The sequence below is a fragment of the Schistocerca americana genome, unplaced genomic scaffold, assembly GCF_021461395.2.
Source record: "Schistocerca americana isolate TAMUIC-IGC-003095 unplaced genomic scaffold, iqSchAmer2.1 HiC_scaffold_499, whole genome shotgun sequence".
Classification (NCBI taxonomy): domain Eukaryota; kingdom Metazoa; phylum Arthropoda; class Insecta; order Orthoptera; family Acrididae; genus Schistocerca; species Schistocerca americana.
This window is the reverse complement of record NW_025726235.1, coordinates 1-22,192: the sequence shown is the minus strand read 5'-3', so window position 1 is coordinate 22,192 and position 22,192 is coordinate 1. Positions and strand designations below refer to the sequence as shown.

Genomic DNA, 22,192 nt, shown 5'->3' with positions numbered 1-22,192 from the left:
ACTTGTCACGATTCGTGTGGAAAAAATTCCGTTCCGGTACCGGGAATCGAACCCGGGCCTCCTGGGTGAAAGCCAGGTATCCTAGCCACTAGACCACACCGGATGTGGCCGTTTCATTCGACCGTTCGTACGGTCGCTTGTCGCATTTCGTGTCGAGTGCCGCGTCGGCGCCCCTCTCTCTTTGCGAGCATCTTTGCACGTACTGACTGGCAAGGCGCGCACCTCAAACGTCGCAGAGCAATGCTTTTGGCTTCATGCTCTGCTGGGAGAAGAGGAAAAGGGAAGCTGTAAGTAGCAATAACAGGAAGTAAACATTTTCCCGCTGAAGCGTTGTGGATAACAAACAAGAAATACGTTGGCGCCCTAGCAACAGCACCACCATCAGTCACAGAAAATTAAACGCCCCGGGTGAGGATCGAACTGACGACCTTAAGATTATGAGACTTACGCGCTGCCTACTGCGCTACCGAGGCACGGGTGAACCGCTTGTCCTGGAAACTGGGTAAATACCCTACCCAATATTAGATGTAGAGACACTGTACTTCCTCGATAACGTGTTCTGTTGCTACACGTGCACTGCCGGCCCAGTTGATTGCGGTGTTGCTGCAGCTGTTGGCAACGATAGGCAGCACTCCTTGTCGTTAAAGTTCAGTGCCTCGGAGGCACCGGGACACAGCAACTTGTGAGGCCAGGTCGACGCTAGTCTGTAGAATATGATGCGAGCGTCCTAGTGGGGACCCGCGAGTGCTGCGTTCTCGGTTCTTCTCAAGGGAATCCAGCTATACATTCTTGTGGATCGTGCATCTCAAGCGCGCAAGCCACGCGGCAGCAATATCGCGGGAAAAGCAAAATGATGCATCGGCCGGGAATCGAACCCGGGCCGCCCGCGTGGCAGGCGAGCATTCTACCACTGAACCACCGATGCTCGAGCCAACGATAACTAGACGCTGCTTCCCGAGCAGGTGTCTCAAGGGAAAGTGGGACTGCCGTCAAGCGCCGTAGCATTCTGTGGAAAAGATGCTGCAGACGCTGAATCCTGCACTGAACTGCTTAAAAATGCCGCCAGAACGCGGTCCTCTGCGTACTCTTGCGTCGCCGGCGCCCAACTCTTGCCAAAGGATGCGAAATGTGCGCGGATACGCTGTCCGAATGCGTCTGGATGTGCTCCCCTAGCCCGCCTCGAAATGCGCCTGCCAGGTACGATCACCTTCGGCCGCTGCCGACTGGCGGGAAGCCGACACAGCGCGGACGCGCGGCGCTCGCTTGTGCGGTGGTGGTGTAATGGTCAGCATAGTTGCCTTCCAAGCGGTTGATCCGGGTTCGATTCCCGGCCACCGCAGCAGGCTTTTAATTTCGCGTATGAGTACTTTTGCCACGCGCTCTTAAACTATTGTTTTCTCGCCCTCTTACTCGCTGCATACCAGCCCTTAGTGTGTCTCGACTTGTCTCGACTTTGCTCAGCTGACGCGAGAGCTGACGCTCTCAAATCGGCCTATATCAAAACGACAAGCACGAGAAACGACTGAGAGAGGTAAGGAGAGGCGAGGCGATGGACACACAGCACGCCCCCTTCATTTCACGGTGGCGTCTCCCTGACCGAATCGGGCTGTAGCTCCGAAAACAAAGGAGAAACAAAAATAGGAAGTAAAACTGCCAATAGTGCCCTGTGTTCCCATGCGCTCACCCGCCCAAGTACTGACAAGGGCCAAAGTTGTTACGCATCGGCAATCGGACATTTTCTTTCATTTTCTCTTTATCGGTTGAGAACCAGTGTATTCAAGATATTATGGCCATTGCCGAGTGAATGCTGTAGTGCTTCCCGACGAGTCGGGTTCGGATCGTCTGTCAACTTCCACGCAGGGTGATGATCTTTTGGTCATCACACTCGCCAGCTGAGATGGGCGCTGCCTTTTCGCAGTAGTAAAAGAGTAGTGGCCCGTGGGGGGATCGAACCCACGACCTTCGCGTTATTAGCACGACGCTCTAACCAACTGAGCTAACGGGCCGCGGCAGATGCAGTTGCTCAGCCCTACGCTGGAAACAGGTGGCATGAAGCCATACACCATTTCTATGTGCGTCGTGTGTCTGCTTCCCTAGTCTATATTCTGCTGACGGTCACGAAACAGTAGCTATATTGCGAGCAGGACGGGAAACGGCCGCTCGGACAGCTCAAACTTGTCACGATTCGTGTGGAAAAAATTCCGTTCCGGTACCGGGAATCGAACCCGGGCCTCCTGGGTGAAAGCCAGGTATCCTAGCCACTAGACCACACCGGATGTGGCCGTTTCATTCGACCGTTCGTACGGTCGCTTGTCGCATTTCGTGTCGAGTGCCGCGTCGGCGCCCCTCTCTCTTTGCGAGCATCTTTGCACGTACTGACTGGCAAGGCGCGCACCTCAAACGTCGCAGAGCAATGCTTTTGGCTTCATGCTCTGCTGGGAGAAGAGGAAAAGGGAAGCTGTAAGTAGCAGTAACAGGAAGTAAACATTTTCCCGCTGAAGCGTTGTGGATAACAAACAAGAAATACGTTGGCGCCCTAGCAACAGCACCACCATCAGTCACAGAAAATTAAACGCCCCGGGTGAGGATCGAACTGACGACCTTAAGATTATGAGACTTACGCGCTGCCTACTGCGCTACCGAGGCACGGGTGAACCGCTTGTCCTGGAAACTGGGTAAATACCCTACCCAATATTAGATGTAGAGACACTGTACTTCCTCGATAACGTGTTCTGTTGCTACACGTGCACTGCCGGCCCAGTTGATTGCGGTGTTGCTGCAGCTGTTGGCAACGATAGGCAGCACTCCTTGTCGTTAAAGTTCAGTGCCTCGGAGGCACCGGGACACAGCAACTTGTGAGGCCAGGTCGACGCTAGTCTGTAGAATATGATGCGAGCGTCCTAGTGGGGACCCGCGAGTGCTGCGTTCTCGGTTCTTCTCAAGGGAATCCAGCTATACATTCTTGTGGATCGTGCATCTCAAGCGCGCAAGCCACGCGGCAGCAATATCGCGGGAAAAGCAAAATGATACATCGGCCGGGAATCGAACCCGGGCCGCCCGCGTGGCAGGCGAGCATTCTACCACTGAACCACCGATGCTCGAGCCAACGGTAACTAGACGCTGCTTCCCGAGCAGGTGTCTCAAGGGAAAGTGGGACTGCCGTCAAGCGCCGTAGCATTCTGTGGAAAAGATGCTGCAGACGCTGAATCCTGCACTGAACTGCTTAAAAATGCCGCCAGAACGCGGTCCTCTGCGTACTCTTGCGTCGCCGGCGCCCAACTCTTGCCAAAGGATGCGAAATGTGCGCGGATACGCTGTCCGAATGCGTCTGGATGTGCTCCCCTAGCCCGCCTCGAAATGCGCCTGCCAGGTACGATCACCTTCGGCCGCTGCCGACTGGCGGGAAGCCGACACAGCGCGGACGCGCGGCGCTCGCTTGTGCGGTGGTGGTGTAATGGTCAGCATAGTTGCCTTCCAAGCGGTTGATCCGGGTTCGATTCCCGGCCACCGCAGCAGGCTTTTAATTTCGCGTATGAGTACTTTTGCCACGCGCTCTTAAACTATTGTTTTCTCGCCCTCTTACTCGCTGCATACCAGCCCTTAGTGTGTCTCGACTTGTCTCGACTTTGCTCAGCTGACGCGAGAGCTGACGCTCTCAAATCGGCCTATATCAAAACGACAAGCACGAGAAACGACTGAGAGAGGTAAGGAGAGGCGAGGCGATGGACACACAGCACGCCCCCTTCATTTCACGGTGGCGTCTCCCTGACCGAATCGGGCTGTAGCTCCGAAAACAAAGGAGAAACAAAAATAGGAAGTAAAACTGCCAATAGTGCCCTGTGTTCCCATGCGCTCACCCGCCCAAGTACTGACAAGGGCCAAAGTTGTTACGCATCGGCAATCGGACATTTTCTTTCATTTTCTCTTTATCGGTTGAGAACCAGTGTATTCAAGATATTATGGCCATTGCCGAGTGAATGCTGTAGTGCTTCCCGACGAGTCGGGTTCGGATCGTCTGTCAACTTCCACGCAGGGTGATGATCTTTTGGTCATCACACTCGCCAGCTGAGATGGGCGCTGCCTTTTCGCAGTAGTAAAAGAGTAGTGGCCCGTGGGGGGATCGAACCCACGACCTTCGCGTTATTAGCACGACGCTCTAACCAACTGAGCTAACGGGCCTCGGCAGATGCAGTTGCTCAGCCCTACGCTGGAAACAGGTGGCATGAAGCCATACACCATTTCTATGTGCGTCGTGTGTCTGCTTCCCTAGTCTATATTCTGCTGACGGTCACGAAACAGTAGCTATATTGCGAGCAGGACGGGAAACGGCCGCTCGGACAGCTCAAACTTGTCACGATTCGTGTGGAAAAAATTCCGTTCCGGTACCGGGAATCGAACCCGGGCCTCCTGGGTGAAAGCCAGGTATCCTAGCCACTAGACCACGCCGGATGTGGCCGTTTCATTCGACCGTTCGTACGGTCGCTTGTCGCATTTCGTGTCGAGTGCCGCGTCGGCGCCCCTCTCTCTTTGCGAGCATCTTTGCACGTACTGACTGGCAAGGCGCGCACCTCAAACGTCGCAGAGCAATGCTTTTGGCTTCATGCTCTGCTGGGAGAAGAGGAAAAGGGAAGCTGTAAGTAGCAATAACAGGAAGTAAACATTTTCCCGCTGAAGCGTTGTGGATAACAAACAAGAAATACGTTGGCGCCCTAGCAACAGCACCACCATCAGTCACAGAAAATTAAACGCCCCGGGTGAGGATCGAACTGACGACCTTAAGATTATGAGACTTACGCGCTGCCTACTGCGCTACCGAGGCACGGGTGAACCGCTTGTCCTGGAAACTGGGTAAATACCCTACCCAATATTAGATGTAGAGACACTGTACTTCCTCGATAACGTGTTCTGTTGCTACACGTGCACTGCCGGCCCAGTTGATTGCGGTGTTGCTGCAGCTGTTGGCAACGATAGGCAGCACTCCTTGTCGTTAAAGTTCAGTGCCTCGGAGGCACCGGGACACAGCAACTTGTGAGGCCAGGTCGACGCTAGTCTGTAGAATATGATGCGAGCGTCCTAGTGGGGACCCGCGAGTGCTGCGTTCTCGGTTCTTCTCAAGGGAATCCAGCTATACATTCTTGTGGATCGTGCATCTCAAGCGCGCAAGCCACGCGGCAGCAATATCGCGGGAAAAGCAAAATGATGCATCGGCCGGGAATCGAACCCGGGCCGCCCGCGTGGCAAGCGAGCATTCTACCACTGAACCACCGATGCTCGAGCCAACGGTAACTAGACGCTGCTTCCCGAGCAGGTGTCTCAAGGGAAAGTGGGACTGCCGTCAAGCGCCGTAGCATTCTGTGGAAAAGATGCTGCAGACGCTGAATCCTGCACTGAACTGCTTAAAAATGCCGCCAGAACGCGGTCCTCTGCGTACTCTTGCGTCGCCGGCGCCCAACTCTTGCCAAAGGATGCGAAATGTGCGCGGATACGCTGTCCGAATGCGTCTGGATGTGCTCCCCTAGCCCGCCTCGAAATGCGCCTGCCAGGTACGATCACCTTCGGCCGCTGCCGACTGGCGGGAAGCCGACACAGCGCGGACGCGCGGCGCTCGCTTGTGCGGTGGTGGTGTAATGGTCAGCATAGTTGCCTTCCAAGCGGTTGATCCGGGTTCGATTCCCGGCCACCGCAGCAGGCTTTTAATTTCGCGTATGAGTACTTTTGCCACGCGCTCTTAAACTATTGTTTTCTCGCCCTCTTACTCGCTGCATACCAGCCCTTAGTGTGTCTCGACTTGTCTCGACTTTGCTCAGCTGACGCGAGAGCTGACGCTCTCAAATCGGCCTATATCAAAACGACAAGCACGAGAAACGACTGAGAGAGGTAAGGAGAGGCGAGGCGATGGACACACAGCACGCCCCCTTCATTTCACGGTGGCGTCTCCCTGACCGAATCGGGCTGTAGCTCCGAAAACAAAGGAGAAACAAAAATAGGAAGTAAAACTGCCAATAGTGCCCTGTGTTCCCATGCGCTCACCCGCCCAAGTACTGACAAGGGCCAAAGTTGTTACGCATCGGCAATCGGACATTTTCTTTCATTTTCTCTTTATCGGTTGAGAACCAGTGTATTCAAGATATTATGGCCATTGCCGAGTGAATGCTGTAGTGCTTCCCGACGAGTCGGGTTCGGATCGTCTGTCAACTTCCACGCAGGGTGATGATCTTTTGGTCATCACACTCGCCAGCTGAGATGGGCGCTGCCTTTTCGCAGTAGTAAAAGAGTAGTGGCCCGTGGGGGGATCGAACCCACGACCTTCGCGTTATTAGCACGACGCTCTAACCAACTGAGCTAACGGGCCTCGGCAGATGCAGTTGCTCAGCCCTACGTTGGAAACAGGTGGCATGAAGCCATACACCATTTCTATGTGCGTCGTGTGTCTGCTTCCCTAGTCTATATTCTGCTGACGGTCACGAAACAGTAGCTATATTGCGAGCAGGACGGGAAACGGCCGCTCGGACAGCTCAAACTTGTCACGATTCGTGTGGAAAAAATTCCGTTCCGGTACCGGGAATCGAACCCGGGCCTCCTGGGTGAAAGCCAGGTATCCTAGCCACTAGACCACGCCGGATGTGGCCGTTTCATTCGACCGTTCGTACGGTCGCTTGTCGCATTTCGTGTCGAGTGCCGCGTCGGCGCCCCTCTCTCTTTGCGAGCATCTTTGCACGTACTGACTGGCAAGGCGCGCACCTCAAACGTCGCAGAGCAATGCTTTTGGCTTCATGCTCTGCTGGGAGAAGAGGAAAAGGGAAGCTGTAAGTAGCAATAACAGGAAGTAAACATTTTCCCGCTGAAGCGTTGTGGATAACAAACAAGAAATACGTTGGCGCCCTAGCAACAGCACCACCATCAGTCACAGAAAATTAAACGCCCCGGGTGAGGATCGAACTGACGACCTTAAGATTATGAGACTTACGCGCTGCCTACTGCGCTACCGAGGCACGGGTGAACCGCTTGTCCTGGAAACTGGGTAAATACCCTACCCAATATTAGATGTAGAGACACTGTACTTCCTCGATAACGTGTTCTGTTGCTACACGTGCACTGCCGGCCCAGTTGATTGCGGTGTTGCTGCAGCTGTTGGCAACGATAGGCAGCACTCCTTGTCGTTAAAGTTCAGTGCCTCGGAGGCACCGGGACACAGCAACTTGTGAGGCCAGGTCGACGCTAGTCTGTAGAATATGATGCGAGCGTCCTAGTGGGGACCCGCGAGTGCTGCGTTCTCGGTTCTTCTCAAGGGAATCCAGCTATACATTCTTGTGGATCGTGCATCTCAAGCGCGCAAGCCACGCGGCAGCAATATCGCGGGAAAAGCAAAATGATGCATCGGCCGGGAATCGAACCCGGGCCGCCCGCGTGGCAGGCGAGCATTCTACCACTGAACCACCGATGCTCGAGCCAACGGTAACTAGACGCTGCTTCCCGAGCAGGTGTCTCAAGGGAAAGTGGGACTGCCGTCAAGCGCCGTAGCATTCTGTGGAAAAGATGCTGCAGACGCTGAATCCTGCACTGAACTGCTTAAAAATGCCGCCAGAACGCGGTCCTCTGCGTACTCTTGCGTCGCCGGCGCCCAACTCTTGCCAAAGGATGCGAAATGTGCGCGGATACGCTGTCCGAATGCGTCTGGATGTGCTCCCCTAGCCCGCCTCGAAATGCGCCTGCCAGGTACGATCACCTTCGGCCGCTGCCGACTGGCGGGAAGCCGACACAGCGCGGACGCGCGGCGCTCGCTTGTGCGGTGGTGGTGTAATGGTCAGCATAGTTGCCTTCCAAGCGGTTGATCCGGGTTCGATTCCCGGCCACCGCAGCAGGCTTTTAATTTCGCGTATGAGTACTTTTGCCACGCGCTCTTAAACTATTGTTTTCTCGCCCTCTTACTCGCTGCATACCAGCCCTTAGTGTGTCTCGACTTGTCTCGACTTTGCTCAGCTGACGCGAGAGCTGACGCTCTCAAATCGGCCTATATCAAAACGACAAGCACGAGAAACGACTGAGAGAGGTAAGGAGAGGCGAGGCGATGGACACACAGCACGCCCCCTTCATTTCACGGTGGCGTCTCCCTGACCGAATCGGGCTGTAGCTCCGAAAACAAAGGAGAAACAAAAATAGGAAGTAAAACTGCCAATAGTGCCCTGTGTTCCCATGCGCTCACCCGCCCAAGTACTGACAAGGGCCAAAGTTGTTACGCATCGGCAATCGGACATTTTCTTTCATTTTCTCTTTATCGGTTGAGAACCAGTGTATTCAAGATATTATGGCCATTGCCGAGTGAATGCTGTAGTGCTTCCCGACGAGTCGGGTTCGGATCGTCTGTCAACTTCCACGCAGGGTGATGATCTTTTGGTCATCACACTCGCCAGCTGAGATGGGCGCTGCCTTTTCGCAGTAGTAAAAGAGTAGTGGCCCGTGGGGGGATCGAACCCACGACCTTCGCGTTATTAGCACGACGCTCTAACCAACTGAGCTAACGGGCCTCGGCAGATGCAGTTGCTCAGCCCTACGCTGGAAACAGGTGGCATGAAGCCATACACCATTTCTATGTGCGTCGTGTGTCTGCTTCCCTAGTCTATATTCTGCTGGCGGTCACGAAACAGTAGCTATATTGCGAGCAGGACGGGAAACGGCCGCTCGGACAGCTCAAACTTGTCACGATTCGTGTGGAAAAAATTCCGTTCCGGTACCGGGAATCGAACCCGGGCCTCCTGGGTGAAAGCCAGGTATCCTAGCCACTAGACCACGCCGGATGTGGCCGTTTCATTCGACCGTTCGTACGGTCGCTTGTCGCATTTCGTGTCGAGTGCCGCGTCGGCGCCCCTCTCTCTTTGCGAGCATCTTTGCACGTACTGACTGGCAAGGCGCGCACCTCAAACGTCGCAGAGCAATGCTTTTGGCTTCATGCTCTGCTGGGAGAAGAGGAAAAGGGAAGCTGTAAGTAGCAATAACAGGAAGTAAACATTTTCCCGCTGAAGCGTTGTGGATAACAAACAAGAAATACGTTGGCGCCCTAGCAACAGCACCACCATCAGTCACAGAAAATTAAACGCCCCGGGTGAGGATCGAACTGACGACCTTAAGATTATGAGACTTACGCGCTGCCTACTGCGCTACCGAGGCACGGGTGAACCGCTTGTCCTGGAAACTGGGTAAATACCCTACCCAATATTAGATGTAGAGACACTGTACTTCCTCGATAACGTGTTCTGTTGCTACACGTGCACTGCCGGCCCAGTTGATTGCGGTGTTGCTGCAGCTGTTGGCAACGATAGGCAGCACTCCTTGTCGTTAAAGTTCAGTGCCTCGGAGGCACCGGGACACAGCAACTTGTGAGGCCAGGTCGACGCTAGTCTGTAGAATATGATGCGAGCGTCCTAGTGGGGACCCGCGAGTGCTGCGTTCTCGGTTCTTCTCAAGGGAATCCAGCTATACATTCTTGTGGATCGTGCATCTCAAGCGCGCAAGCCACGCGGCAGCAATATCGCGGGAAAAGCAAAATGATGCATCGGCCGGGAATCGAACCCGGGCCGCCCGCGTGGCAGGCGAGCATTCTACCACTGAACCACCGATGCTCGAGCCAACGGTAACTAGACGCTGCTTCCCGAGCAGGTGTCTCAAGGGAAAGTGGGACTGCCGTCAAGCGCCGTAGCATTCTGTGGAAAAGATGCTGCAGACGCTGAATCCTGCACTGAACTGCTTAAAAATGCCGCCAGAACGCGGTCCTCTGCGTACTCTTGCGTCGCCGGCGCCCAACTCTTGCCAAAGGATGCGAAATGTGCGCGGATACGCTGTCCGAATGCGTCTGGATGTGCTCCCCTAGCCCGCCTCGAAATGCGCCTGCCAGGTACGATCACCTTCGGCCGCTGCCGACTGGCGGGAAGCCGACACAGCGCGGACGCGCGGCGCTCGCTTGTGCGGTGGTGGTGTAATGGTCAGCATAGTTGCCTTCCAAGCGGTTGATCCGGGTTCGATTCCCGGCCACCGCAGCAGGCTTTTAATTTCGCGTATGAGTACTTTTGCCACGCGCTCTTAAACTATTGTTTTCTCGCCCTCTTACTCGCTGCATACCAGCCCTTAGTGTGTCTCGACTTGTCTCGACTTTGCTCAGCTGACGCGAGAGCTGACGCTCTCAAATCGGCCTATATCAAAACGACAAGCACGAGAAACGACTGAGAGAGGTAAGGAGAGGCGAGGCGATGGACACACAGCACGCCCCCTTCATTTCACGGTGGCGTCTCCCTGACCGAATCGGGCTGTAGCTCCGAAAACAAAGGAGAAACAAAAATAGGAAGTAAAACTGCCAATAGTGCCCTGTGTTCCCATGCGCTCACCCGCCCAAGTACTGACAAGGGCCAAAGTTGTTACGCATCGGCAATCGGACATTTTCTTTCATTTTCTCTTTATCGGTTGAGAACCAGTGTATTCAAGATATTATGGCCATTGCCGAGTGAATGCTGTAGTGCTTCCCGACGAGTCGGGTTCGGATCGTCTGTCAACTTCCACGCAGGGTGATGATCTTTTGGTCATCACACTCGCCAGCTGAGATGGGCGCTGCCTTTTCGCAGTAGTAAAAGAGTAGTGGCCCGTGGGGGGATCGAACCCACGACCTTCGCGTTATTAGCACGACGCTCTAACCAACTGAGCTAACGGGCCTCGGCAGATGCAGTTGCTCAGCCCTACGCTGGAAACAGGTGGCATGAAGCCATACACCATTTCTATGTGCGTCGTGTGTCTGCTTCCCTAGTCTATATTCTGCTGACGGTCACGAAACAGTAGCTATATTGCGAGCAGGACGGGAAACGGCCGCTCGGACAGCTCAAACTTGTCACGATTCGTGTGGAAAAAATTCCGTTCCGGTACCGGGAATCGAACCCGGGCCTCCTGGGTGAAAGCCAGGTATCCTAGCCACTAGACCACACCGGATGTGGCCGTTTCATTCGACCGTTCGTACGGTCGCTTGTCGCATTTCGTGTCGAGTGCCGCGTCGGCGCCCCTCTCTCTTTGCGAGCATCTTTGCACGTACTGACTGGCAAGGCGCGCACCTCAAACGTCGCAGAGCAATGCTTTTGGCTTCATGCTCTGCTGGGAGAAGAGGAAAAGGGAAGCTGTAAGTAGCAATAACAGGAAGTAAACATTTTCCCGCTGAAGCGTTGTGGATAACAAACAAGAAATACGTTGGCGCCCTAGCAACAGCACCACCATCAGTCACAGAAAATTAAACGCCCCGGGTGAGGATCGAACTGACGACCTTAAGATTATGAGACTTACGCGCTGCCTACTGCGCTACCGAGGCACGGGTGAACCGCTTGTCCTGGAAACTGGGTAAATACCCTACCCAATATTAGATGTAGAGACACTGTACTTCCTCGATAACGTGTTCTGTTGCTACACGTGCACTGCCGGCCCAGTTGATTGCGGTGTTGCTGCAGCTGTTGGCAACGATAGGCAGCACTCCTTGTCGTTAAAGTTCAGTGCCTCGGAGGCACCGGGACACAGCAACTTGTGAGGCCAGGTCGACGCTAGTCTGTAGAATATGATGCGAGCGTCCTAGTGGGGACCCGCGAGTGCTGCGTTCTCGGTTCTTCTCAAGGGAATCCAGCTATACATTCTTGTGGATCGTGCATCTCAAGCGCGCAAGCCACGCGGCAGCAATATCGCGGGAAAAGCAAAATGATGCATCGGCCGGGAATCGAACCCGGGCCGCCCGCGTGGCAGGCGAGCATTCTACCACTGAACCACCGATGCTCGAGCCAACGGTAACTAGACGCTGCTTCCCGAGCAGGTGTCTCAAGGGAAAGTGGGACTGCCGTCAAGCGCCGTAGCATTCTGTGGAAAAGATGCTGCAGACGCTGAATCCTGCACTGAACTGCTTAAAAATGCCGCCAGAACGCGGTCCTCTGCGTACTCTTGCGTCGCCGGCGCCCAACTCTTGCCAAAGGATGCGAAATGTGCGCGGATACGCTGTCCGAATGCGTCTGGATGTGCTCCCCTAGCCCGCCTCGAAATGCGCCTGCCAGGTACGATCACCTTCGGCCGCTGCCGACTGGCGGGAAGCCGACACAGCGCGGACGCGCGGCGCTCGCTTGTGCGGTGGTGGTGTAATGGTCAGCATAGTTGCCTTCCAAGCGGTTGATCCGGGTTCGATTCCCGGCCACCGCAGCAGGCTTTTAATTTCGCGTATGAGTACTTTTGCCACGCGCTCTTAAACTATTGTTTTCTCGCCCTCTTACTCGCTGCATACCAGCCCTTAGTGTGTCTCGACTTGTCTCGACTTTGCTCAGCTGACGCGAGAGCTGACGCTCTCAAATCGGCCTATATCAAAACGACAAGCACGAGAAACGACTGAGAGAGGTAAGGAGAGGCGAGGCGATGGACACACAGCACGCCCCCTTCATTTCACGGTGGCGTCTCCCTGACCGAATCGGGCTGTAGCTCCGAAAACAAAGGAGAAACAAAAATAGGAAGTAAAACTGCCAATAGTGCCCTGTGTTCCCATGCGCTCACCCGCCCAAGTACTGACAAGGGCCAAAGTTGTTACGCATCGGCAATCGGACATTTTCTTTCATTTTCTCTTTATCGGTTGAGAACCAGTGTATTCAAGATATTATGGCCATTGCCGAGTGAATGCTGTAGTGCTTCCCGACGAGTCGGGTTCGGATCGTCTGTCAACTTCCACGCAGGGTGATGATCTTTTGGTCATCACACTCGCCAGCTGAGATGGGCGCTGCCTTTTCGCAGTAGTAAAAGAGTAGTGGCCCGTGGGGGGATCGAACCCACGACCTTCGCGTTATTAGCACGACGCTCTAACCAACTGAGCTAACGGGCCTCGGCAGATGCAGTTGCTCAGCCCTACGCTGGAAACAGGTGGCATGAAGCCATACACCATTTCTATGTGCGTCGTGTGTCTGCTTCCCTAGTCTATATTCTGCTGACGGTCACGAAACAGTAGCTATATTGCGAGCAGGACGGGAAACGGCCGCTCGGACAGCTCAAACTTGTCACGATTCGTGTGGAAAAAATTCCGTTCCGGTACCGGGAATCGAACCCGGGCCTCCTGGGTGAAAGCCAGGTATCCTAGCCACTAGACCACACCGGATGTGGCCGTTTCATTCGACCGTTCGTACGGTCGCTTGTCGCATTTCGTGTCGAGTGCCGCGTCGGCGCCCCTCTCTCTTTGCGAGCATCTTTGCACGTACTGACTGGCAAGGCGCGCACCTCAAACGTCGCAGAGCAATGCTTTTGGCTTCATGCTCTGCTGGGAGAAGAGGAAAAGGGAAGCTGTAAGTAGCAATAACAGGAAGTAAACATTTTCCCGCTGAAGCGTTGTGGATAACAAACAAGAAATACGTTGGCGCCCTAGCAACAGCACCACCATCAGTCACAGAAAATTAAACGCCCCGGGTGAGGATCGAACTGACGACCTTAAGATTATGAGACTTACGCGCTGCCTACTGCGCTACCGAGGCACGGGTGAACCGCTTGTCCTGGAAACTGGGTAAATACCCTACCCAATATTAGATGTAGAGACACTGTACTTCCTCGATTACGTGTTCTGTTGCTACACGTGCACTGCCGGCCCAGTTGATTGCGGTGTTGCTGCAGCTGTTGGCAACGATAGGCAGCACTTCTTGTCGTTAAAGTTCAGTGCCTCGGAGGCACCGGGACACAGCAACTTGTGAGGCCAGGTCGACGCTAGTCTGTAGAATATGATGCGAGCGTCCTAGTGGGGACCCGCGAGTGCTGCGTTCTCGGTTCTTCTCAAGGGAATCCAGCTATACATTCTTGTGGATCGTGCATCTCAAGCGCGCAAGCCACGCGGCAGCAATATCGCGGGAAAAGCAAAATGATGCATCGGCCGGGAATCGAACCCGGGCCGCCCGCGTGGCAGGCGAGCATTCTACCACTGAACCACCGATGCTCGAGCCAACGGTAACTAGACGCTGCTTCCCGAGCAGGTGTCTCAAGGGAAAGTGGGACTGCCGTCAAGCGCCGTAGCATTCTGTGGAAAAGATGCTGCAGACGCTGAATCCTGCACTGAACTGCTTAAAAATGCCGCCAGAACGCGGTCCTCTGCGTACTCTTGCGTCGCCGGCGCCCAACTCTTGCCAAAGGATGCGAAATGTGCGCGGATACGCTGTCCGAATGCGTCTGGATGTGCTCCCCTAGCCCGCCTCGAAATGCGCCTGCCAGGTACGATCACCTTCGGCCGCTGCCGACTGGCGGGAAGCCGACACAGCGCGGACGCGCGGCGCTCGCTTGTGCGGTGGTGGTGTAATGGTCAGCATAGTTGCCTTCCAAGCGGTTGATCCGGGTTCGATTCCCGGCCACCGCAGCAGGCTTTTAATTTCGCGTATGAGTACTTTTGCCACGCGCTCTTAAACTATTGTTTTCTCGCCCTCTTACTCGCTGCATACCAGCCCTTAGTGTGTCTCGACTTGTCTCGACTTTGCTCAGCTGACGCGAGAGCTGACGCTCTCAAATCGGCCTATATCAAAACGACAAGCACGAGAAACGACTGAGAGAGGTAAGGAGAGGCGAGGCGATGGACACACAGCACGCCCCCTTCATTTCACGGTGGCGTCTCCCTGACCGAATCGGGCTGTAGCTCCGAAAACAAAGGAGAAACAAAAATAGGAAGTAAAACTGCCAATAGTGCCCTGTGTTCCCATGCGCTCACCCGCCCAAGTACTGACAAGGGCCAAAGTTGTTACGCATCGGCAATCGGACATTTTCTTTCATTTTCTCTTTATCGGTTGAGAACCAGTGTATTCAAGATATTATGGCCATTGCCGAGTGAATGCTGTAGTGCTTCCCGACGAGTCGGGTTCGGATCGTCTGTCAACTTCCACGCAGGGTGATGATCTTTTGGTCATCACACTCGCCAGCTGAGATGGGCGCTGCCTTTTCGCAGTAGTAAAAGAGTAGTGGCCCGTGGGGGGATCGAACCCACGACCTTCGCGTTATTAGCACGACGCTCTAACCAACTGAGCTAACGGGCCTCGGCAGATGCAGTTGCTCAGCCCTACGCTGGAAACAGGTGGCATGAAGCCATACACCATTTCTATGTGCGTCGTGTGTCTGCTTCCCTAGTCTATATTCTGCTGACGGTCACGAAACAGTAGCTATATTGCGAGCAGGACGGGAAACGGCCGCTCGGACAGCTCAAACTTGTCACGATTCGTGTGGAAAAAATTCCGTTCCGGTACCGGGAATCGAACCCGGGCCTCCTGGGTGAAAGCCAGGTATCCTAGCCACTAGACCACACCGGATGTGGCCGTTTCATTCGACCGTTCGTACGGTCGCTTGTCGCATTTCGTGTCGAGTGCCGCGTCGGCGCCCCTCTCTCTTTGCGAGCATCTTTGCACGTACTGACTGGCAAGGCGCGCACCTCAAACGTCGCAGAGCAATGCTTTTGGCTTCATGCTCTGCTGGGAGAAGAGGAAAAGGGAAGCTGTAAGTAGCAATAACAGGAAGTAAACATTTTCCCGCTGAAGCGTTGTGGATAACAAACAAGAAATACGTTGGCGCCCTAGCAACAGCACCACCATCAGTCACAGAAAATTAAACGCCCCGGGTGAGGATCGAACTGACGACCTTAAGATTATGAGACTTACGCGCTGCCTACTGCGCTACCGAGGCACGGGTGAACGGCTTGTCCTGGAAACTGGGTAAATACCCTACCCAATATTAGATGTAGAGACACTGTACTTCCTCGATAACGTGTTCTGTTGCTACACGTGCACTGCCGGCCCAGTTGATTGCGGTGTTGCTGCAGCTGTTGGCAACGATAGGCAGCACTTCTTGTCGTTAAAGTTCAGTGCCTCGGAGGCACCGGGACACAGCAACTTGTGAGGCCAGGTCGACGCTAGTCTGTAGAATATGATGCGAGCGTCCTAGTGGGGACCCGCGAGTGCTGCGTTCTCGGTTCTTCTCAAGGGAATCCAGCTATACATTCTTGTGGATCGTGCATCTCAAGCGCGCAAGCCACGCGGCAGCAATATCGCGGGAAAAGCAAAATGATGCATCGGCCGGGAATCGAACCCGGGCCGCCCGCGTGGCAGGCGAGCATTCTACCACTGAACCACCGATGCTCGAGCCAACGGTAACTAGACGCTGCTTCCCGAGCAGGTGTCTCAAGGGAAAGTGGGACTGCCGTCAAGCGCCGTAGCATTCTGTGGAAAAGATGCTGCAGACGCTGAATCCTGCACTGAACTGCTTAAAAATGCCGCCAGAACGCGGTCCTCTGCGTACTCTTGCGTCGCCGGCGCCCAACTCTTGCCAAAGGATGCGAAATGTGCGCGGATACGCTGTCCGAATGCGTCTGGATGTGCTCCCCTAGCCCGCCTCGAAATGCGCCTGCCAGGTACGATCACCTTCGGCCGCTGCCGACTGGCGGGAAGCCGACACAGCGCGGACGCGCGGCGCTCGCTTGTGCGGTGGTGGTGTAATGGTCAGCATAGTTGCCTTCCAAGCGGTTGATCCGGGTTCGATTCCCGGCCACCGCAGCAGGCTTTTAATTTCGCGTATGAGTACTTTTGCCACGCGCTCTTAAACTATTGTTTTCTCGCCCTCTTACTCGCTGCATACCAGCCCTTAGTGTGTCTCGACTTGTCTCGACTTTGCTCAGCTGACGCGAGAGCTGACGCTCTCAAATCGGCCTATATCAAAACGACAAGCACGAGAAACGACTGAGAGAGGTAAGGAGAGGCGAGGCGATGGACACACAGCACGCCCCCTTCATTTCACGGTGGCGTCTCCCTGACCGAATCGGGCTGTAGCTCCGAAAACAAAGGAGAAACAAAAATAGGAAGTAAAACTGCCAATAGTGCCCTGTGTTCCCATGCGCTCACCCGCCCAAGTACTGACAAGGGCCAAAGTTGTTACGCATCGGCAATCGGACATTTTCTTTCATTTTCTCTTTATCGGTTGAGAACCAGTGTATTCAAGATATTATGGCCATTGCCGAGTGAATGCTGTAGTGCTTCCCGACGAGTCGGGTTCGGATCGTCTGTCAACTTCCACGCAGGGTGATGATCTTTTGGTCATCACACTCGCCAGCTGAGATGGGCGCTGCCTTTTCGCAGTAGTAAAAGAGTAGTGGCCCGTGGGGGGATCGAACCCACGACCTTCGCGTTATTAGCACGACGCTCTAACCAACTGAGCTAACGGGCCTCGGCAGATGCAGTTGCTCAGCCCTACGCTGGAAACAGGTGGCATGAAGCCATACACCATTTCTATGTGCGTCGTGTGTCTGCTTCCCTAGTCTATATTCTGCTGACGGTCACGAAACAGTAGCTATATTGCGAGCAGGACGGGAAACGGCCGCTCGGACAGCTCAAACTTGTCACGATTCGTGTGGAAAAAATTCCGTTCCGGTACCGGGAATCGAACCCGGGCCTCCTGGGTGAAAGCCAGGTATCCTAGCCACTAGACCACACCGGATGTGGCCGTTTCATTCGACCGTTCGTACGGTCGCTTGTCGCATTTCGTGTCGAGTGCCGCGTCGGCGCCCCTCTCTCTTTGCGAGCATCTTTGCACGTACTGACTGGCAAGGCGCGCACCTCAAACGTCGCAGAGCAATGCTTTTGGCTTCATGCTCTGCTGGGAGAAGAGGAAAAGGGAAGCTGTAAGTAGCAATAACAGGAAGTAAACATTTTCCCGCTGAAGCGTTGTGGATAACAAACAAGAAATACGTTGGCGCCCTAGCAACAGCACCACCATCAGTCACAGAAAATTAAACGCCCCGGGTGAGGATCGAACTGACGACCTTAAGATTATGAGACTTACGCGCTGCCTACTGCGCTACCGAGGCACGGGTGAACCGCTTGTCCTGGAAACTGGGTAAATACCCTACCCAATATTAGATGTAGAGACACTGTACTTCCTCGATTACGTGTTCTGTTGCTACACGTGCACTGCCGGCCCAGTTGATTGCGGTGTTGCTGCAGCTGTTGGCAACGATAGGCAGCACTTCTTGTCGTTAAAGTTCAGTGCCTCGGAGGCACCGGGACACAGCAACTTGTGAGGCCAGGTCGACGCTAGTCTGTAGAATATGATGCGAGCGTCCTAGTGGGGACCCGCGAGTGCTGCGTTCTCGGTTCTTCTCAAGGGAATCCAGCTATACATTCTTGTGGATCGTGCATCTCAAGCGCGCAAGCCACGCGGCAGCAATATCGCGGGAAAAGCAAAATGATGCATCGGCCGGGAATCGAACCCGGGCCGCCCGCGTGGCAGGCGAGCATTCTACCACTGAACCACCGATGCTCGAGCCAACGGTAACTAGACGCTGCTTCCCGAGCAGGTGTCTCAAGGGAAAGTGGGACTGCCGTCAAGCGCCGTAGCATTCTGTGGAAAAGATGCTGCAGACGCTGAATCCTGCACTGAACTGCTTAAAAATGCCGCCAGAACGCGGTCCTCTGCGTACTCTTGCGTCGCCGGCGCCCAACTCTTGCCAAAGGATGCGAAATGTGCGCGGATACGCTGTCCGAATGCGTCTGGATGTGCTCCCCTAGCCCGCCTCGAAATGCGCCTGCCAGGTACGATCACCTTCGGCCGCTGCCGACTGGCGGGAAGCCGACACAGCGCGGACGCGCGGCGCTCGCTTGTGCGGTGGTGGTGTAATGGTCAGCATAGTTGCCTTCCAAGCGGTTGATCCGGGTTCGATTCCCGGCCACCGCAGCAGGCTTTTAATTTCGCGTATGAGTACTTTTGCCACGCGCTCTTAAACTATTGTTTTCTCGCCCTCTTACTCGCTGCATACCAGCCCTTAGTGTGTCTCGACTTGTCTCGACTTTGCTCAGCTGACGCGAGAGCTGACGCTCTCAAATCGGCCTATATCAAAACGACAAGCACGAGAAACGACTGAGAGAGGTAAGGAGAGGCGAGGCGATGGACACACAGCACGCCCCCTTCATTTCACGGTGGCGTCTCCCTGACCGAATCGGGCTGTAGCTCCGAAAACAAAGGAGAAACAAAAATAGGAAGTAAAACTGCCAATAGTGCCCTGTGTTCCCATGCGCTCACCCGCCCAAGTACTGACAAGGGCCAAAGTTGTTACGCATCGGCAATCGGACATTTTCTTTCATTTTCTCTTTATCGGTTGAGAACCAGTGTATTCAAGATATTATGGCCATTGCCGAGTGAATGCTGTAGTGCTTCCCGACGAGTCGGGTTCGGATCGTCTGTCAACTTCCACGCAGGGTGATGATCTTTTGGTCATCACACTCGCCAGCTGAGATGGGCGCTGCCTTTTCGCAGTAGTAAAAGAGTAGTGGCCCGTGGGGGGATCGAACCCACGACCTTCGCGTTATTAGCACGACGCTCTAACCAACTGAGCTAACGGGCCTCGGCAGATGCAGTTGCTCAGCCCTACGCTGGAAACAGGTGGCATGAAGCCATACACCATTTCTATGTGCGTCGTGTGTCTGCTTCCCTAGTCTATATTCTGCTGACGGTCACGAAACAGTAGCTATATTGCGAGCAGGACGGGAAACGGCCGCTCGGACAGCTCAAACTTGTCACGATTCGTGTGGAAAAAATTCCGTTCCGGTACCGGGAATCGAACCCGGGCCTCCTGGGTGAAAGCCAGGTATCCTAGCCACTAGACCACACCGGATGTGGCCGTTTCATTCGACCGTTCGTACGGTCGCTTGTCGCATTTCGTGTCGAGTGCCGCGTCGGCGCCCCTCTCTCTTTGCGAGCATCTTTGCACGTACTGACTGGCAAGGCGCGCACCTCAAACGTCGCAGAGCAATGCTTTTGGCTTCATGCTCTGCTGGGAGAAGAGGAAAAGGGAAGCTGTAAGTAGCAATAACAGGAAGTAAACATTTTCCCGCTGAAGCGTTGTGGATAACAAACAAGAAATACGTTGGCGCCCTAGCAACAGCACCACCATCAGTCACAGAAAATTAAACGCCCCGGGTGAGGATCGAACTGACGACCTTAAGATTATGAGACTTACGCGCTGCCTACTGCGCTACCGAGGCACGGGTGAACCGCTTGTCCTGGAAACTGGGTAAATACCCTACCCAATATTAGATGTAGAGACACTGTACTTCCTCGATAACGTGTTCTGTTGCTACACGTGCACTGCCGGCCCAGTTGATTGCGGTGTTGCTGCAGCTGTTGGCAACGATAGGCAGCACTTCTTGTCGTTAAAGTTCAGTGCCTCGGAGGCACCGGGACACAGCAACTTGTGAGGCCAGGTCGACGCTAGTCTGTAGAATATGATGCGAGCGTCCTAGTGGGGACCCGCGAGTGCTGCGTTCTCGGTTCTTCTCAAGGGAATCCAGCTATACATTCTTGTGGATCGTGCATCTCAAGCGCGCAAGCCACGCGGCAGCAATATCGCGGGAAAAGCAAAATGATGCATCGGCCGGGAATCGAACCCGGGCCGCCCGCGTGGCAGGCGAGCATTCTACCACTGAACCACCGATGCTCGAGCCAACGGTAACTAGACGCTGCTTCCCGAGCAGGTGTCTCAAGGGAAAGTGGGACTGCCGTCAAGCGCCGTAGCATTCTGTGGAAAAGATGCTGCAGACGCTGAATCCTGCACTGAACTGCTTAAAAATGCCGCCAGAACGCGGTCCTCTGCGTACTCTTGCGTCGCCGGCGCCCAACTCTTGCCAAAGGATGCGAAATGTGCGCGGATACGCTGTCCGAATGCGTCTGGATGTGCTCCCCTAGCCCGCCTCGAAATGCGCCTGCCAGGTACGATCACCTTCGGCCGCTGCCGACTGGCGGGAAGCCGACACAGCGCGGACGCGCGGCGCTCGCTTGTGCGGTGGTGGTGTAATGGTCAGCATAGTTGCCTTCCAAGCGGTTGATCCGGGTTCGATTCCCGGCCACCGCAGCAGGCTTTTAATTTCGCGTATGAGTACTTTTGCCACGCGCTCTTAAACTATTGTTTTCTCGCCCTCTTACTCGCTGCATACCAGCCCTTAGTGTGTCTCGACTTGTCTCGACTTTGCTCAGCTGACGCGAGAGCTGACGCTCTCAAATCGGCCTATATCAAAACGACAAGCACGAGAAACGACTGAGAGAGGTAAGGAGAGGCGAGGCGATGGACACACAGCACGCCCCCTTCATTTCACGGTGGCGTCTCCCTGACCGAATCGGGCTGTAGCTCCGAAAACAAAGGAGAAACAAAAATAGGAAGTAAAACTGCCAATAGTGCCCTGTGTTCCCATGCGCTCACCCGCCCAAGTACTGACAAGGGCCAAAGTTGTTACGCATCGGCAATCGGACATTTTCTTTCATTTTCTCTTTATCGGTTGAGAACCAGTGTATTCAAGATATTATGGCCATTGCCGAGTGAATGCTGTAGTGCTTCCCGACGAGTCGGGTTCGGATCGTCTGTCAACTTCCACGCAGGGTGATGATCTTTTGGTCATCACACTCGCCAGCTGAGATGGGCGCTGCCTTTTCGCAGTAGTAAAAGAGTAGTGGCCCGTGGGGGGATCGAACCCACGACCTTCGCGTTATTAGCACGACGCTCTAACCAACTGAGCTAACGGGCCTCGGCAGATGCAGTTGCTCAGCCCTACGCTGGAAACAGGTGGCATGAAGCCATACACCATTTCTATGTGCGTCGTGTGTCTGCTTCCCTAGTCTATATTCTGCTGACGGTCACGAAACAGTAGCTATATTGCGAGCAGGACGGGAAACCGGCCGCTCGGACAGCTCAAACTTGTCACGATTCGTGTGGAAAAAATTCCGTTCCGGTACCGGGAATCGAACCCGGGCCTCCTGGGTGAAAGCCAGGTATCCTAGCCACTAGACCACACCGGATGTGGCCGTTTCATTCGACCGTTCGTACGGTCGCTTGTCGCATTTCGTGTCGAGTGCCGCGTCGGCGCCCCTCTCTCTTTGCGAGCATCTTTGCACGTACTGACTGGCAAGGCGCGCACCTCAAACGTCGCAGAGCAATGCTTTTGGCTTCATGCTCTGCTGGGAGAAGAGGAAAAGGGAAGCTGTAAGTAGCAATAACAGGAAGTAAACATTTTCCCGCTGAAGCGTTGTGGATAACAAACAAGAAATACGTTGGCGCCCTAGCAACAGCACCACCATCAGTCACAGAAAATTAAACGCCCCGGGTGAGGATCGAACTGACGACCTTAAGATTATGAGACTTACGCGCTGCCTACTG

The 22,192-nt window shown here is 54.5% G+C and overlaps 51 non-coding genes across 51 annotated transcripts; 10 read left to right on the top strand and 41 right to left on the bottom strand.

The window, feature by feature from the left end:
* Positions 1-31: 31 nt before the first annotated feature.
* Positions 32-103, bottom strand: Trnae-uuc. The gene has a single exon. It is a non-coding gene; the product is annotated as a tRNA-Glu (tRNA).
* A 297-nt stretch (positions 104-400) lies between these two features.
* Positions 401-473, bottom strand: Trnam-cau. Its single transcript has one exon. It is a non-coding gene; the product is annotated as a tRNA-Met (tRNA).
* Positions 474-854: 381 nt separating this feature from the next.
* On the bottom strand, positions 855-925 carry Trnag-gcc. The gene has a single exon. It is a non-coding gene; the product is annotated as a tRNA-Gly (tRNA).
* A 342-nt stretch (positions 926-1,267) lies between these two features.
* On the top strand, positions 1,268-1,339 carry Trnag-ucc. Its single transcript has one exon. It is a non-coding gene; the product is annotated as a tRNA-Gly (tRNA).
* A 593-nt stretch (positions 1,340-1,932) lies between these two features.
* On the bottom strand, positions 1,933-2,006 carry Trnai-aau. Its single transcript has one exon. It is a non-coding gene; the product is annotated as a tRNA-Ile (tRNA).
* Positions 2,007-2,204: 198 nt separating this feature from the next.
* Trnae-uuc lies at positions 2,205-2,276 on the bottom strand. Its single transcript has one exon. It is a non-coding gene; the product is annotated as a tRNA-Glu (tRNA).
* A 297-nt stretch (positions 2,277-2,573) lies between these two features.
* Positions 2,574-2,646, bottom strand: Trnam-cau. Its single transcript has one exon. It is a non-coding gene; the product is annotated as a tRNA-Met (tRNA).
* A 381-nt stretch (positions 2,647-3,027) lies between these two features.
* Positions 3,028-3,098, bottom strand: Trnag-gcc. The gene has a single exon. It is a non-coding gene; the product is annotated as a tRNA-Gly (tRNA).
* A 342-nt stretch (positions 3,099-3,440) lies between these two features.
* Trnag-ucc lies at positions 3,441-3,512 on the top strand. Its single transcript has one exon. It is a non-coding gene; the product is annotated as a tRNA-Gly (tRNA).
* Positions 3,513-4,105: 593 nt separating this feature from the next.
* Positions 4,106-4,179, bottom strand: Trnai-aau. Its single transcript has one exon. It is a non-coding gene; the product is annotated as a tRNA-Ile (tRNA).
* A 198-nt stretch (positions 4,180-4,377) lies between these two features.
* Trnae-uuc lies at positions 4,378-4,449 on the bottom strand. The gene has a single exon. It is a non-coding gene; the product is annotated as a tRNA-Glu (tRNA).
* Positions 4,450-4,746: 297 nt separating this feature from the next.
* Positions 4,747-4,819, bottom strand: Trnam-cau. Its single transcript has one exon. It is a non-coding gene; the product is annotated as a tRNA-Met (tRNA).
* Positions 4,820-5,200: 381 nt separating this feature from the next.
* Positions 5,201-5,271, bottom strand: Trnag-gcc. The gene has a single exon. It is a non-coding gene; the product is annotated as a tRNA-Gly (tRNA).
* Positions 5,272-5,613: 342 nt separating this feature from the next.
* On the top strand, positions 5,614-5,685 carry Trnag-ucc. The gene has a single exon. It is a non-coding gene; the product is annotated as a tRNA-Gly (tRNA).
* A 593-nt stretch (positions 5,686-6,278) lies between these two features.
* Positions 6,279-6,352, bottom strand: Trnai-aau. Its single transcript has one exon. It is a non-coding gene; the product is annotated as a tRNA-Ile (tRNA).
* Positions 6,353-6,550: 198 nt separating this feature from the next.
* Trnae-uuc lies at positions 6,551-6,622 on the bottom strand. Its single transcript has one exon. It is a non-coding gene; the product is annotated as a tRNA-Glu (tRNA).
* Positions 6,623-6,919: 297 nt separating this feature from the next.
* Positions 6,920-6,992, bottom strand: Trnam-cau. The gene has a single exon. It is a non-coding gene; the product is annotated as a tRNA-Met (tRNA).
* A 381-nt stretch (positions 6,993-7,373) lies between these two features.
* Trnag-gcc lies at positions 7,374-7,444 on the bottom strand. Its single transcript has one exon. It is a non-coding gene; the product is annotated as a tRNA-Gly (tRNA).
* Positions 7,445-7,786: 342 nt separating this feature from the next.
* Positions 7,787-7,858, top strand: Trnag-ucc. The gene has a single exon. It is a non-coding gene; the product is annotated as a tRNA-Gly (tRNA).
* A 593-nt stretch (positions 7,859-8,451) lies between these two features.
* On the bottom strand, positions 8,452-8,525 carry Trnai-aau. Its single transcript has one exon. It is a non-coding gene; the product is annotated as a tRNA-Ile (tRNA).
* Positions 8,526-8,723: 198 nt separating this feature from the next.
* Positions 8,724-8,795, bottom strand: Trnae-uuc. Its single transcript has one exon. It is a non-coding gene; the product is annotated as a tRNA-Glu (tRNA).
* A 297-nt stretch (positions 8,796-9,092) lies between these two features.
* On the bottom strand, positions 9,093-9,165 carry Trnam-cau. The gene has a single exon. It is a non-coding gene; the product is annotated as a tRNA-Met (tRNA).
* A 381-nt stretch (positions 9,166-9,546) lies between these two features.
* Positions 9,547-9,617, bottom strand: Trnag-gcc. Its single transcript has one exon. It is a non-coding gene; the product is annotated as a tRNA-Gly (tRNA).
* A 342-nt stretch (positions 9,618-9,959) lies between these two features.
* Trnag-ucc lies at positions 9,960-10,031 on the top strand. The gene has a single exon. It is a non-coding gene; the product is annotated as a tRNA-Gly (tRNA).
* Positions 10,032-10,624: 593 nt separating this feature from the next.
* On the bottom strand, positions 10,625-10,698 carry Trnai-aau. The gene has a single exon. It is a non-coding gene; the product is annotated as a tRNA-Ile (tRNA).
* A 198-nt stretch (positions 10,699-10,896) lies between these two features.
* On the bottom strand, positions 10,897-10,968 carry Trnae-uuc. Its single transcript has one exon. It is a non-coding gene; the product is annotated as a tRNA-Glu (tRNA).
* A 297-nt stretch (positions 10,969-11,265) lies between these two features.
* On the bottom strand, positions 11,266-11,338 carry Trnam-cau. Its single transcript has one exon. It is a non-coding gene; the product is annotated as a tRNA-Met (tRNA).
* Positions 11,339-11,719: 381 nt separating this feature from the next.
* Trnag-gcc lies at positions 11,720-11,790 on the bottom strand. The gene has a single exon. It is a non-coding gene; the product is annotated as a tRNA-Gly (tRNA).
* Positions 11,791-12,132: 342 nt separating this feature from the next.
* Trnag-ucc lies at positions 12,133-12,204 on the top strand. Its single transcript has one exon. It is a non-coding gene; the product is annotated as a tRNA-Gly (tRNA).
* A 593-nt stretch (positions 12,205-12,797) lies between these two features.
* On the bottom strand, positions 12,798-12,871 carry Trnai-aau. Its single transcript has one exon. It is a non-coding gene; the product is annotated as a tRNA-Ile (tRNA).
* A 198-nt stretch (positions 12,872-13,069) lies between these two features.
* Trnae-uuc lies at positions 13,070-13,141 on the bottom strand. The gene has a single exon. It is a non-coding gene; the product is annotated as a tRNA-Glu (tRNA).
* Positions 13,142-13,438: 297 nt separating this feature from the next.
* On the bottom strand, positions 13,439-13,511 carry Trnam-cau. Its single transcript has one exon. It is a non-coding gene; the product is annotated as a tRNA-Met (tRNA).
* Positions 13,512-13,892: 381 nt separating this feature from the next.
* Trnag-gcc lies at positions 13,893-13,963 on the bottom strand. The gene has a single exon. It is a non-coding gene; the product is annotated as a tRNA-Gly (tRNA).
* Positions 13,964-14,305: 342 nt separating this feature from the next.
* Positions 14,306-14,377, top strand: Trnag-ucc. Its single transcript has one exon. It is a non-coding gene; the product is annotated as a tRNA-Gly (tRNA).
* Positions 14,378-14,970: 593 nt separating this feature from the next.
* Trnai-aau lies at positions 14,971-15,044 on the bottom strand. The gene has a single exon. It is a non-coding gene; the product is annotated as a tRNA-Ile (tRNA).
* Positions 15,045-15,242: 198 nt separating this feature from the next.
* Positions 15,243-15,314, bottom strand: Trnae-uuc. Its single transcript has one exon. It is a non-coding gene; the product is annotated as a tRNA-Glu (tRNA).
* A 297-nt stretch (positions 15,315-15,611) lies between these two features.
* Trnam-cau lies at positions 15,612-15,684 on the bottom strand. The gene has a single exon. It is a non-coding gene; the product is annotated as a tRNA-Met (tRNA).
* A 381-nt stretch (positions 15,685-16,065) lies between these two features.
* Trnag-gcc lies at positions 16,066-16,136 on the bottom strand. The gene has a single exon. It is a non-coding gene; the product is annotated as a tRNA-Gly (tRNA).
* A 342-nt stretch (positions 16,137-16,478) lies between these two features.
* Positions 16,479-16,550, top strand: Trnag-ucc. Its single transcript has one exon. It is a non-coding gene; the product is annotated as a tRNA-Gly (tRNA).
* Positions 16,551-17,143: 593 nt separating this feature from the next.
* Positions 17,144-17,217, bottom strand: Trnai-aau. Its single transcript has one exon. It is a non-coding gene; the product is annotated as a tRNA-Ile (tRNA).
* Positions 17,218-17,415: 198 nt separating this feature from the next.
* On the bottom strand, positions 17,416-17,487 carry Trnae-uuc. The gene has a single exon. It is a non-coding gene; the product is annotated as a tRNA-Glu (tRNA).
* Positions 17,488-17,784: 297 nt separating this feature from the next.
* On the bottom strand, positions 17,785-17,857 carry Trnam-cau. The gene has a single exon. It is a non-coding gene; the product is annotated as a tRNA-Met (tRNA).
* Positions 17,858-18,238: 381 nt separating this feature from the next.
* Positions 18,239-18,309, bottom strand: Trnag-gcc. The gene has a single exon. It is a non-coding gene; the product is annotated as a tRNA-Gly (tRNA).
* Positions 18,310-18,651: 342 nt separating this feature from the next.
* Trnag-ucc lies at positions 18,652-18,723 on the top strand. Its single transcript has one exon. It is a non-coding gene; the product is annotated as a tRNA-Gly (tRNA).
* A 593-nt stretch (positions 18,724-19,316) lies between these two features.
* On the bottom strand, positions 19,317-19,390 carry Trnai-aau. The gene has a single exon. It is a non-coding gene; the product is annotated as a tRNA-Ile (tRNA).
* A 198-nt stretch (positions 19,391-19,588) lies between these two features.
* Positions 19,589-19,660, bottom strand: Trnae-uuc. Its single transcript has one exon. It is a non-coding gene; the product is annotated as a tRNA-Glu (tRNA).
* Positions 19,661-19,957: 297 nt separating this feature from the next.
* Trnam-cau lies at positions 19,958-20,030 on the bottom strand. The gene has a single exon. It is a non-coding gene; the product is annotated as a tRNA-Met (tRNA).
* A 381-nt stretch (positions 20,031-20,411) lies between these two features.
* Trnag-gcc lies at positions 20,412-20,482 on the bottom strand. The gene has a single exon. It is a non-coding gene; the product is annotated as a tRNA-Gly (tRNA).
* Positions 20,483-20,824: 342 nt separating this feature from the next.
* Trnag-ucc lies at positions 20,825-20,896 on the top strand. The gene has a single exon. It is a non-coding gene; the product is annotated as a tRNA-Gly (tRNA).
* Positions 20,897-21,489: 593 nt separating this feature from the next.
* On the bottom strand, positions 21,490-21,563 carry Trnai-aau. The gene has a single exon. It is a non-coding gene; the product is annotated as a tRNA-Ile (tRNA).
* Positions 21,564-21,762: 199 nt separating this feature from the next.
* Trnae-uuc lies at positions 21,763-21,834 on the bottom strand. Its single transcript has one exon. It is a non-coding gene; the product is annotated as a tRNA-Glu (tRNA).
* Between the last annotated feature and the right edge of the window lie 358 nt (positions 21,835-22,192).